At 45.6% G+C, this 13,012-nt stretch overlaps 1 pseudogene; it reads left to right on the top strand.

Annotated features, from left to right (window-relative positions):
• Positions 1-228: 228 nt before the first annotated feature.
• Positions 229-5,181, top strand: LOC148040928 (GPN-loop GTPase QQT1-like; annotated as a pseudogene).
• The last annotated feature ends 7,831 nt before the right edge of the window (positions 5,182-13,012 follow it).

The raw sequence follows: 13,012 nt of genomic DNA, 5'->3' as shown, positions 1-13,012 counted from the left end.
CTAAATTACATGGAAGGACTTCTAACCCAACTTGCAGGAATCAACATTAAAATGGAAGAAGATGTTTGCATCGGTGTTCTACTTAAGAGTTTGCCTCCTGAATATAATAATGTATCAACAACTTTAATCAAAATGCCAAATCCTGAACTTGTTCATATCCAGGCATCACTGTTAGAGGAGGTGAAAAGCTAAAAACTAAGGAAGAACCAAGTGCCTCTAGAGACGAGCATGCATTATATGCTGGCAACAGGTACAAAGGTAAGAATGATCAACTCTTTTGTGACTTCTGTAAAAGGATTGGATATACCGAGAAGTTTTGCCATGCCAGAAAGAGGTCCCAAAAGGCCTATCTAGTTGCAGTCAACCTCCATAGCTTCCGCATCTGCCATGCTCTAGATCCCACGTATTTCACACTGCACAGCAAGAAGCTCCCTCTAGGTGCTCCACCGTGAACTTGTTTAATGCAACACCAAAATAAAAAATTATTAACCACAAATACATCTGTCAGAGAGAGAACTAGGGAGAGAGAAAGAGGAGAGAGAAGACTGCAAAAGAGAGAGAAAGACTACAGGAAGAGAGAGAAGAAGAGTGACGAGGAGAGAGAAAGACCAGATTTAGAGAGAGAAAGACAGGAAAGAAGGGGAAGCCATAGAAGCTGTGAGCAAGATGGGAGAGAAAGACTATAATTTTATTAATGTGTCAAAAAAGATGTGTAAAATTACATGTCCCCTCCTTTTATACCAATGTTAGTGTGACATGGCATAATGTCAATGTTATTTACACTAAATCCTTATTCTTAGCTTCTTACAATCCATCCCTTCCCAAAAGTTTTTGTCGTCAAAAACAAACCTGAAAGACTAGAAAAGGATAGATGAAACAGAGTACTACTCTGATACAACATTACAAGTGGCAAAAGGTAGTGGGGGGGGGGGGGCGAATTCTTGGCATAGACCCAGTAAAAGATTGCCTAATATTCAAGAGTAGTACTAGTCTATGCAGAGGGTCAAGGTCAGTCTGTAGCCACCCGGATCAAAAAGGGAAAGTGGTATCGCTGCCATGCATTGGATCAACTTTCATAAGGTCAAAGTCGAGTACAGTTGGAAGCATGATCATCATGGTGGTATTCTCTAGCTCTTCCATAAACCTCTCAGGCATCACCATGCTCTGTATGACTGAAGCATATGAGGCTGAAGTCACCATTGCATGGACTGCATCAACCCTTAAGTGCCGTATATTCATGGACCCTACATTCTTAGTGATGTCCAAGCATTTAAACTGCAGGTCTGTGGACTGACGGGGCTCCTACATGGGGTCATGATCATCCAAATCCACATGCTGCCCATGATCTGCTTCCTTGAACTGAGGTTCTTGTTGTGGACCCATACCAAAATGGTCTTCAACAAGATCTTCTCCATCCTTTGCATCATAATATTCAAATACCAAGAGTATTTTGGCAGTCTTTTCCCTGCATGTGGACTGATGATTACAAGATATTGGCTTAGCACATCGATAGCATAAGCCCGCAGCATGCAGTTCTCGTATCGTATCACTAGTAAGGTGTCTAATGCATTTAGCCTTATATAGCAATTTACACACCTGCTCATCACCATTGGTCAACTCAGTAATAGTTCTGACATGCTGCTCATAGTCATCTTGCTGCTCATGTACAATAGATGACTGTCCATGCTCATGACCATAATGCTCATGTTGTCCATACTGCATATGGTGATAATAGCCCTGCTGTCCATCAAAGGGACAGTTTGGTTGAGCATATGCATTTGCTTCCACTAATGTCTGCTGCTCACGTACATAAGCATGCTGCCTTTGATCATTGATCCCACAGCATTGGTCATGCTATCCATAATCTCTATGAGAATTCATGTCACAAAAATGTTCATGCTGCTGTCCAAATACATCTATTTGCTGTTTCCTACTACCAAAACTTTGGTCATATTGTTGCCCATAAACATGTTGCCAAATATTGCATGATGACTATCCAACATGATTACAATGGTGTCCTTGCATCCTAGGCTGACCATAAGTGTGATGATTGGCAAGTCCATGCGCATAGGTATTGGCATGATGTCGGTCATAATCACTTGCTTGCTGCTGATCAAAGCTAGAGGGGTATTGATAATCATAACCATTACTGTCAAATCCATAAGAATTGGGCTGCTCAACTAAGAGAGCTTCACAAGTATAATCATAACTATGTTGCTGAAGAGGTGGAGGCTCATAAGCATAAGCATGTTGTCCATAATAGCCATTCTACTGCCAAGGTTCAATGGAATGATACTCTGCATTATGATATGGTACATCATATTTATAAGAATTAACATGCTGTCCAGAGGTACTTGCATACTGCTCATATCCATTTGCATGTTGTTGCTCTTCATATTCATAAGGCGCATGTAGATCATAGTGTGTACCATCAGCATATACATGTTGTCCATAAGCATAAGCATTTGATTCAAGCATACCATCAGCATATACATGTTGACCATAAGCATAAGCATTTGATTCAGGTCTTGCACTTTTTTCTATAACCACCTTCATAAGAGCAATACACCGATCAGCTAAAACTCCAAGTTTGTCAATATTAGCCTGTTTTTGAAGCCAACCTTTAGCTAAAACTCCAAGTTTGTCAATATTAGCCTGTGTTTGAAGCCAATCTTGTTCACTAGAGCTGGAGCTATTGATCTCAGCTGCCATTGTAGTCAAGTTGAAGAGATATGTTGTTCTTGTCCTTGCCTTAAAATTCTAGTTTCACTCGTCTGACATGCATACTCACAAAATACACAGTCCCCAAATCAAGACCAACAGACACATTCAACTGTACCTTGTCCTGAGATTCAACACATTAAGGTCTTCATTGTTTGAAGTAAACTCGATTTCATTTGTACGCAGATCAAAGGAAAAATCTGTGACTGCCCTGCTCCTAATCACTGGTCTTTGAAACAAAAAGCCTTGTCTCCCACCATATAGTCACTGAGTCCATAGGAAGATACCTCCCTATATCTCCATTTGGAACAATCAGAAGGGATACACTATTCCTCTTGACAAATGGCTTGCAGAAGATGGTAGAGGGCTCCAGGATGTCCAAATTAATGACAATTTTTCCAAACTCTCTGAGGCTCTTTATGTTGCAAAGAAAAAGGTCAGAGAAGCAGTGGAGATGATGACAAAAACATGATTCTAATTACGTATTGCCATTGGTCTGAACGCAGGTTTGATCAGCCTTGATGAAGGCTTGAATCCATCACACCTTTGCATGAAAGCCTGATGGAGGTCAGAGGTTGGAGGCTGATCTTGGCAGCAGTTGCAGCTGGGACTTGCATTCCAATGCCAAGAATATTTTATATGAGATGACCAACAAGTGGGATTATCAGTTAGCTGTAGTGCACTTGGTGGATGCTCACCTTTGTAGTGATCCTGGGAAGTATCTCAGCGCACTACTGCTTTCCTTATCAACAATGCTACATTTGGAGCTTCCTCATATTAACATGTTATCAAAATTGATCTTATTGAAAGCTGTGGAAAGCTAGCTTTCAATCTGGACTTTTACACTGATGTGCAAGATCTCTCCTACCTACAGTTTGGCCTCAACAAAGATCCATGTTCTACCAAGTACATGAAGCTTACCAAGGATCTCTGTGATCTTGTGGAGGACTTCTCCCTGGTGAACTTTACAACACTCAATATACAGGACAAGGAAAGTGTGGAAAACATAGTGAGGCTTATTGATAAATGCAACGGCTATGTCTTTTCAAAGCCCGAGAAGAGTGCAAGTACATGGTTTAGATTGCTGACAGTGGCTTGGGTAACAGGTTGATCTCCATAGTCTCAGCGTTTGTTTATGCTCTGTTAACTAGATTTGTGCTGCTTCTTGATCCAAGTACAGACTTGGATGAGCTCTTATGCGAGCCGTTTCCTGGCAGCACATCCTGGATTTTACCTCGAGATTTCGTCCACCTTGCTCCCATGTCTTTCAATCAGTCCTCACCTCATGCAGTAGGCTAGCATCTTCAACAAGGTGGTACTCTTGTCCCCTTCAGGCGGCATCCGGAAAAAGAAGGCATCTTCAACGTGACACCTTCTTTGCTGAGTTCCCACCCTCCTTATTATGTCTAGCTAGATGTTACTCATGGATACAATTTTTATGACAAATTGCTTTTCTGTCAAGAAGAACAAGCTTCTCTTCGTGATATTCCCTGGCTCTTCCTCAAGTCCAACCAGTATTTCGTCCCTTCCTTGTACCTATACCTCCTTGAATTCCATCAAGAGCTAGATTCCCTCTTTCCCCAAAGGGATGCCATCTTTCATCACATTGCCCATTACCTCTTTTTTTCCCTACAAAACCTGTGTGGAGCTGGATAACACGCTACTACAATGCATATCTTGCCAAAGCTGCCCAAATTGTTGGAATACAGGTGCGATCTTTCATCTGGCTACCTCCTTGCTCTCAGATGTCTCTGAACATTTCAGGGTGCTTTATAGAGACCATGCCACAGAGACCAGGGAAGTTGTGAGTGTCCATCAACCAAGCCACGAGGAACATCAAAACACAGCAAAGAACGGGCATAACCTGATGGCTTGGGTTGATATGTGCCTTCTTTCCTTTAGTGACAAACTCATTACAAGCCCTATGTCAACATTTGGATATGTAGCCCAAGGTCTGGCAGGCATCAAGCCATGTATTTTGACCCACGTTGAGAATGCAACGGCTATGTCTTTTCTGGAATTGAAGGTAACATAAACGAGTTTATGAAGTTGGCTACCAAGGACCTGGACTAGGACTACTACAGAATAGCTGCTATTCTGCCAGGGACCTGGACTGGGACTACTACAGAACAACTGCTGCTATTTAGGAGAAATATATGGCATATAGCTTCTCGGCACTCCCTCTGCGTGAACTGTGTGTCTCTCCCATTCGGAATTCCCCCTCTCCTGTTTGTTGTGCCGATTCTGAAACGGATTTTTCTGCCTGGAAGCAGCACCCTCCTTTCAGCCCTTTCGCTCTCGGTGCTACATGCATGTGATTTCACTTGCAGTTTTGTGAGGAAGTGGGCAAATCTTGGACTTCTTTGAACTCCTGATCCAGTGTGCTAGCAACTGGAGGTGGAGCAGCTGAACGCACAGGGTCTGGAAATGCTTATTGTTCTTGGCCAAGATGGAACCTAAAATTGTGGATCTGGTTTCCAGGACTGTTGCGATACTCTCCAAATTGTTCAAGTATGCTAATGTGTATAAGTGTACTGCAACTCCACACAAAGCATTTGGCTTCTTCCATTTTTGCCTCTAGCTTCTGAAAAATCTTCACTACTACTTGCTATCTTTAGGGTTTCAAAAAAGAAAAAATACTTGTGAAGAGAGGTTGTTGAAAACACCATAGATGCTGGAAGGAATCCTTGAAGAAGAAGAAAAAGTGTCAAGATTGTGGGAGAGAAGGAAGGAGTCTCACTTGAAGCTTTCTTGCTTGCACAATGGGGGAAGACACACAAGGGTGGAGGCTAAAAACAGTTTTCCTCTTCTTAGTTGTGTAAGCCAAAAGAACTCTAGTACAAAGAAATAGAAGAACCCTATATATGGGTCTCAAACCAAACTCAACTAACTAAGGTGGCATACTAACTGAGCCACGAACTAGAGTAGATAAGGATAGCTATCATGTAGCTATTATTCATGGGCGGTGTACCAACCGTGTCTGCAACTGACAAGTCGGTGACATAAATACACAACGGTCACCCTGGCGTATCACGAGTGGAGCTCGATATCTCAACACTCCTCCTCGAGCTCAATCCCAATTCCTGCACACCAAGCAGGTCTCTGAACTTGCGCAACTTCTCTGCGCCCAATGCCTTCGTGAATATGTCAGCTACCTGATCCTCTGTGCTGACATAAACTAGATCAATAAGACCTAGTAAAACCCTCTCTCGCACATAGTGATAATGCACCTCAATGTGCTTTGTTCTAGCATGATAGACTGGGTTATTTGCCAAGTGTATACTACTCATGTTGTCACAATAAATGACAACTGGCCTATTTGTAGACTAATGCATATCATAAAGTAGCTTATGCAACCAAGCTACCTCACATGCAGCCATTGCTGCACCCCTGTACTCAGCCTCTGTGCTCGACAAGGCAACTGTAGGCTGTTTCTTGCTGCTCCAAGTGACTGCAGCACTCCCAAAAGAGAACACATATCCAATGGTAGATCGTCTATCAGAAATACTACCAGCCCAATCAGCATCAGTGTATCCATGCAACTGTATCTGAACCCCAGTCTCATAAAATAGTCCATACTGTAATGTGGACTTCACATACCTGAGTATGCGTCTAGCCGCATCCAAATGTGGTTTCCTTGGAGCTTGCATAAACTGACTTACCAATCCAACAGCATAGCTCAAATCTGGCCTGGTAATAGTCATATAAATCAAACTTTCTACTATGCGTCTGTACATAATAGGGTCTTCTAGAAGCCCACCTGCATCTGTGCTCAACTTCACATTCTGCTCCAAAGGAACTGAAATAGGCTTGCAGCCTGTCATCCCATATTTGGACAGCATGTCCAATCCATACTGCCTCTGTAAGAGCTGTATCCCACTTGGTGATCTAATCACCTCAATGCCCAAGAAATAATGCAGCTCTCCCAAATCCTTCATCTCAAACTTTTGCTTCAATAGCATTTTCACATGAAGGATATCTTCATCACTGTCACCTGTCATAATCAAATCATCAACATAAATGACAAGTAGCATAATACCTTTCTCTGTTTTTCTCACATAAAGTGAGAAATCTGCCTTGGAAATTTGAAAGCCAATAGTGACAAGATATTGTCCTATCTTGTCAGACCATGCTCTAGGTGCTTGCTTCAAGCCATACAAGGCTTTCTTCAACCTGCAAACAAACTCAAGATGAACAGCATGCACATAACCTGGTGACTGCTCCATATAGACCTCTTCTTGCAAATCACCATGCAAGAAGGCATTCTTTACATCCATCTGATGTAAAGACCATCCCTTTGATGCAACCATAGCAATGACTGCTCTTACTGTTTCCATCCTTGCAACCGGACTGAATGTTTCTTCATAGTCAATGCCATATGTTTGTGCATACCCCTTGACTACTAATCTTGCCTTGTATCTGTTCACAGAACCATCTGCATTGTGCTTCACCTTGTAAACCCACTTACAGCCAATTGCATTTTTACCTTTAGGCAAAGGTACCAATTCCCATGTAGCATTTGCTTCCAAGGCATCCATTTCTTCATCCATGGCTTTCTCCCATTTTTCTTTTCCCATGGCTTGCTCAAAAGAAGTGGGTTCTGGTTCCTGTATCACTTTGACCATATATGCATAGTGAATGGCTGTAAATCCATCATATTTCAGCCTATCCACATGATACCTAGCTCTGGTAGACCTGCGCAAAGTAGGTTCACTCCCAGGTGCTCTCAAAACATCCCTGGTCTTCCTTACTCCAGGTGTAACAATAGAAGGAATACCCAACTCATCATCAATGCTCTGTTCTGAGCCACTGGATTCACCATCCACATAAGAGTGACCTGCATTCACATCAAACATGGGCTGATCAACCTTCTCTTTTCCTTTTCGTGATACTTGCATACCACTATCTGCATTACTTTGAGAAGATTCTCCTGATCTCAACCCCAAATGGTCTTACCTTCATGCCGTTTGCTAGCGTGACGTTGAATCTAGCGGTCTCTACAGGAGGGTTTTCCCATGCCTCTAGGACCACATGGTTTAGCACACTAACACCGGCACCTGCATCTACAATTCCCTTCCGAGTCATGTCCCCTAAGGCTAGGACAGGCAAAATTGCGTGCATTTCAGTGTCCTCCCAAAAAGCATTGATGTGCAAAGACTTAGGATCTGTGTGTAGAGTTAGACTTGGGATTTGTGCAACTACGTTGTGATCTTGCGGATCAGTGCCCACCAGTTCCGCATGTCCCTCGATTGAGTCTTTTAACTCCTGCCACAAGGAGTGATATTGCCTAAGTAGATCCTCCAGGCTTAGAGTTACTGGGGCGGACATCAGAGTTGTGAGGAGGCTATTGGACCGTTGTCTTCCTCTGAGGCTGGCAGTTCTAGGCCATGCATCCTGTCTGCCTTGGTAAGCTTCCCCCTGGCCTTGCTGCTGAGCCGCCTTTAGGGGTGCAGGCATGTTCCCAGCTGGTGGTTTTGAGGGTGAGACTGGTGTGTTAACACTAGAGAATTCATCCATAGGGTCTTCCAATATGGGTTCAGCATCTTCAAGGTGCTTTTGGGCATCCTTGACCCACTCCTTGACCTTGGCTATAGCTTCGTTGTCGTTTGGGATGGGGATATTCTCCCACCTTGGCACTCCCTAGATCTGCTGTCTTAGGAGCCGAGGTCTCTGCCTCTGCGTCTGTGACCCTCTTTCCCGTCACCAGCGTAGTCATTTCCTCGGTTTTAAGGGTTATCTTCGCATCAGTACGTTTTTTCCGTCTCCTCTAGCTTTTCTTCCCTATAGAGGTTGCATCAAGGTTGCTTGGCCCTGGTAAGGAGATGCCTGCTTGTTTCATTTGAGCTCGCGTCATAGCATGTAGTGGGATGGGCATATCCTCACTACCGAAAGTTTCAACTCCGAAGAGCCCCAAGGGCATCGATGGCATGTTGGCAGCGCCCGTTAATGGCTTCCGCCTAGGACAGTCAGGAAACAGGTGTGTGATTCCACACTCTGTGCATCAAAGATCTGCTTGTCCTTGTTAGCTTGTTCTCGCTCTAGGCAGCATGATGAAATGTGGCCTGGGTGGCCGCAAGTCCAGCATATCCTGGCTTGGCCCTCCAAATCCTTTGCCTCGTCCTCTTCCTAAGGCCATCACCGGTATTGACCGGTAGTCCATCAGGACTGGGTTGCCCTCCTCGTCGTAGGATACATAAGGATTGACATATGTCTCTTCCTCGTTGGGCTCCTCCACAAAGTGGACAGGAGCGTCACTAGGTGGGTGAGTCACAAAAGGCCCTGGTGGCCTAGGTATGCCAGTCGGGTTCATCTCTAGTCTAGGCACGACAGGTCTTGGGTCAGTTGGTGCTAGAAGAGCTAGCTGGGTTCCCCTGCCCAAGAAATTAGGTGGCCTACTGCCTAAGTATGGAGGGTTGTACTGCTGCATATACGGAGTCTCCTCGGCATTCTACAATGCATTGTACATGACCGAATCTACCACAATTTGAGCACGGCCGAGATCGAGGATCTTGGAACTCCATTGGGAGGTGATTGCCGTCGCAGTACACACATTGTACATGCGATCTCACCGGCTTTCTAACGAGCTCTTGTAACCGCGCAATCTCCATTCTCATCTCTGCCATCCCTTGGTCATGGTCTGCACTCTTTCCCTTGTCCTGCGTGCTAGCAGTTGCTTTTTCCCCTAAGGGGGTTGATCTCTCAGGGTCCCTCTGGTTTGCATTATCCCAGGTGGTAGCCCTCATGCTTCGCTCTCTAAGTTGATCATCTACATGTATTGCCTCCTCAAAGACTCGAGCTAGCACATCCCATTGTAAGGTGGAGTTATTGGCCAGAGCCTTGTAGAGCTCCTCACTCCGAACCCCGTTCATGAACACTGTAGACATTGCCCTTTTGGTAGGTCGCTCATTGGCAGGGATTCTCTTGTAGAGGCTACGCACCTGAGTAACGTAATCCCTAACGTCCTCCTTCTCCCTTTGACTGATATTCTTTAATCTAACAATGAGGTTGTCCGAATACCCTGCCTCTGAGAACCTTTTGATAAAGAGGCCCTTAAGGAGAGTGAAGTTTGTACGTTCTACGTCATCCAGACTAGAGTACCAGGTCCTCCCCTTGTCGCCTAAACACAGGCTGAAGGCTTGGGCTCTCTGCGCAAGGTCAGTAAGACCGTTTGCCTCACATACTTGCTCGAACTGCTCCATGAAGCTATACGGGTCACTGCTAGGTTTGTATCGAGCTAGTTGTTTCGCTACTATAGGGATTCTAGCCTACCCTTTAGCCCCTTGCGTGACTCCCAATCCTGACAGTAGCGCGGTGGCTAGGGCAGTAGCACTTTTCTCCACGGATGTATTGTCCATGAGTCGCTTTTCCACCAGTTCTCTCAACGTCATGCCAGCCTCTGCTGCCCGTTCCCTCTCTACATTCGGTTGGGACTTGGCTGCCCCTGCTAAGTCTAGCACTCTTCTAGCCTCATACATATCCACGTCCTGTTGTAGCCTTCTAGCCCTTTGCTCATGGTTGTAGGCAATTATGCCTTCCAACGCTCTCTTGATAGCTCTTCTCTCTTCTTCCAGGTTAGCCACCACTTCTTCTACAGGTCTACCTTGGATCTCAGTTCTAGTGAGTAGATCGTAGTCGTGGATCAATTCTTGGACCAAAGTTGGAAATTCTCCTAGGTCTAATTGGTCTTCCCCTTGATTACCTCTTGATCCCGACATTGTTTCTGTTTCCGGCTCCACGAGGTCGTCGATGAATCCAATCCACTCCGGTGGCTTCCACTCCTCTATCTTGTCGCTTCCCGTATCCTTGTGTTTCCTCCAAGCACTACTAGTGGGGTGCTCAGGCACCTGTCTAAGTCTTGGGGTCTCCTCCTACTAGTGGGTTCCTTAATGTTATTAGGTATCCAAATGTGTTCCTTGTTATTTGAAAGCAACGTCGATCCTTACTCCACGTTGTGCTTAGTGTTTTCGTGGTGCTTGGTGCGAAAACAGGCTTTTCTCTTTTCTTGCTATGCAGGTTTAGTGGAGCACAAAAGTGAAATGCCGATGCAAAAGAGTTTAACGCAAACTCCCCCTTACTTCTACCCACATTCTTAGTCTAATTTGAGTTTCCCACTCGGTTCCTGGCTATTCTATGGTCTTTCCGCACCCTAAGTTCGATTAATCTCCGAGGTTCTAATGACCAACTTGGGTTCTGGGGGTGTTCAGGGTTGCATCTTGGGGTCAGGTCTGTGGTCAGGTAAGCAAAGATCCTTATCTTTGTGTTCTGGCAAGATGGTCCGATTCTGGGAATCGGACTGGGGTGGTCCGACTATGAGAGTCGGACGGTCCGACTCTGGCAATCGGACCGTTGCGGTTTGACTCTAACAGTTGGATGATGTTGGTCCGATTCTGGACCGGACAGGTTGGTCCGAATCTGAGTGGTTCGAGTCGGAGAGCCTGGTCCGATTCTGGGACGGACTGGTCCAATTCTTTGTGGTCCGATTGTCCGAGTGTCCGAGTCGGATGGGTTGGGTCCAATTTCTTCGATTGGGCGAGGTGTCTGATCGGACAGGCTGGTCCGAGCGGATAGTTGGGTGTCCGGTTATAAGGGGCAGTCTGAGTGCCACATGGCACGTTCGATTGGGCTGGTCCGATCCTGGAAATCGGACTAGACTGGTCCAACTCACTCGCAATCGGACGGTCCAATTTTGGGAGTCGGATAGTCTGACTCCAGAACTCGAGTGGTCCGATTCTGGGAATCGGACCACTGCGAGTTGGTCTGACTGCGTCGGCGGCGGGCGCGATTCCGGCGTGTTTAAATCCTCCCTACTGTCTTCTGCACTCAATCATCACAAAGCATCCCATAATCGATCAGAGTGCTACTGGAACTCACTGGACTCACCTGAAGTGGCACGAATCGAATGCGCTTGGAATCGGGGTTGCGTTTCCTCGTCCTGTGAACCAGAAGCTCTCTCTCTCTCTCTCTCACAACAAAACCAACTAAGAAAATGAGGTCTGTCCTGGCCTCCCAGGCCTCTTAAGGTTCTTTCCTAGCACTGCAAAACCCTATAGCCGGTTCCCTGTCCTTGGTTCACCCACAAGCTTGAGTCTGGTCCCCTGTTTTCCTGTTTCCAGTAGCAGACAGAACCTTTGTTTTATCTGGTTTTACCCTAATCTAACCTCCATCTAGTGCAGCCAATATGAAAAACAGAAATGCAAAACAGTAGTCCTAATCTAATGCTTCCAACAAACCCAAATACTTACTTGTTCCTTAGATTAAAACCTCCTAAGTCTCCTAGTTATCTCGAGCACTGGTTCAGGCTGCAAACCCTACTTCCATGCTCGATCTGCTGTGCGCGGCGCTCAAAGCTCGAATCCTTTGGTCCCGGCAACGGAACCAAAAGGAGCTTTCGCTCAACCGCCAAGACCCTCGGACCACTTATTGCTCAAGTGTTTCGAACTGAGCAGCCTTGGCTACCTCTCACATAGCCGTCGTGCTATGCCTACCTTGTGGGTGTAGTGAGCTTACCTTGATGCTTGATCGAGTAACCTCCTCTTTCTTGCACCCCTGCAGCTCCACGATCCTTGAGGCGAACTCAAGCAACCTCAATCCCTCTCCCATGAGCTTCATCCCCAATAGCCACGTTCAAGACCAGAGGAGAGAAGAGGGGAGGAGAAGATGAAGAGGGATAATGGGGAGCTTCTTCTCCAGGTTCCATTGCCCTCCCACGATCACTCCCTCACACACTCTCACGCTCTCAGCCCCTCTCACAAGCACAAGCAAGGAGGCACGAAGGTGAGAAACAGAAGGAGAAGAAGGAGGCGCTATTTTTGCTACACACGAGGATGCTCTTCTCATTTACCTTTTAACTTTATATACATGCCCTTAATTTCCATGGGCGGTTGTTCCCCTTTTTTACATGGCCGGCCATAAGCCTAGGCCCTTTTTCCCATTGTCCCTCTATCTTCCTAGATTCCTTTCCACCGCCCGTCTACATTTACAAATTGCACGGGTGAGAGCCCGCCGGCGCTCTTTTACAAGATTTCAGGGTGCGCGTTTATATTTTAAAATGGGCCCTCCTATTCCTACTTCAGTCGGGCTACTTCTTTTTGTTTTTTCCGCCTTTGCCCTGCGTCTTTCCCGCTTTCTTTTGCTTTCTTCATGTTGGGGTTAACAAGCTTCCTCTTGTGTATACTGTGTGTGTTTGGTGCAGCAGCTCAAGCAAGTCCCCCCACCATGCGATTCTTGAAAACATTTGGGTTAGTCATCTCTATCCCTTGACTTCCATTGCCATTGGTCAATGCCAAATTAT

Source organism: Lygodium microphyllum, chromosome 1, assembly GCF_053477565.2.
Source record: "Lygodium microphyllum isolate KBCC chromosome 1, Lygodium_microphyllum_v1.1.10, whole genome shotgun sequence".
NCBI classification, from domain to species: Eukaryota; Viridiplantae; Streptophyta; class Polypodiopsida; order Schizaeales; family Lygodiaceae; genus Lygodium; species Lygodium microphyllum.
The sequence above is the reverse complement of the archived record's forward strand: the minus strand, read 5'-3'. Positions and strand labels throughout refer to the sequence as shown.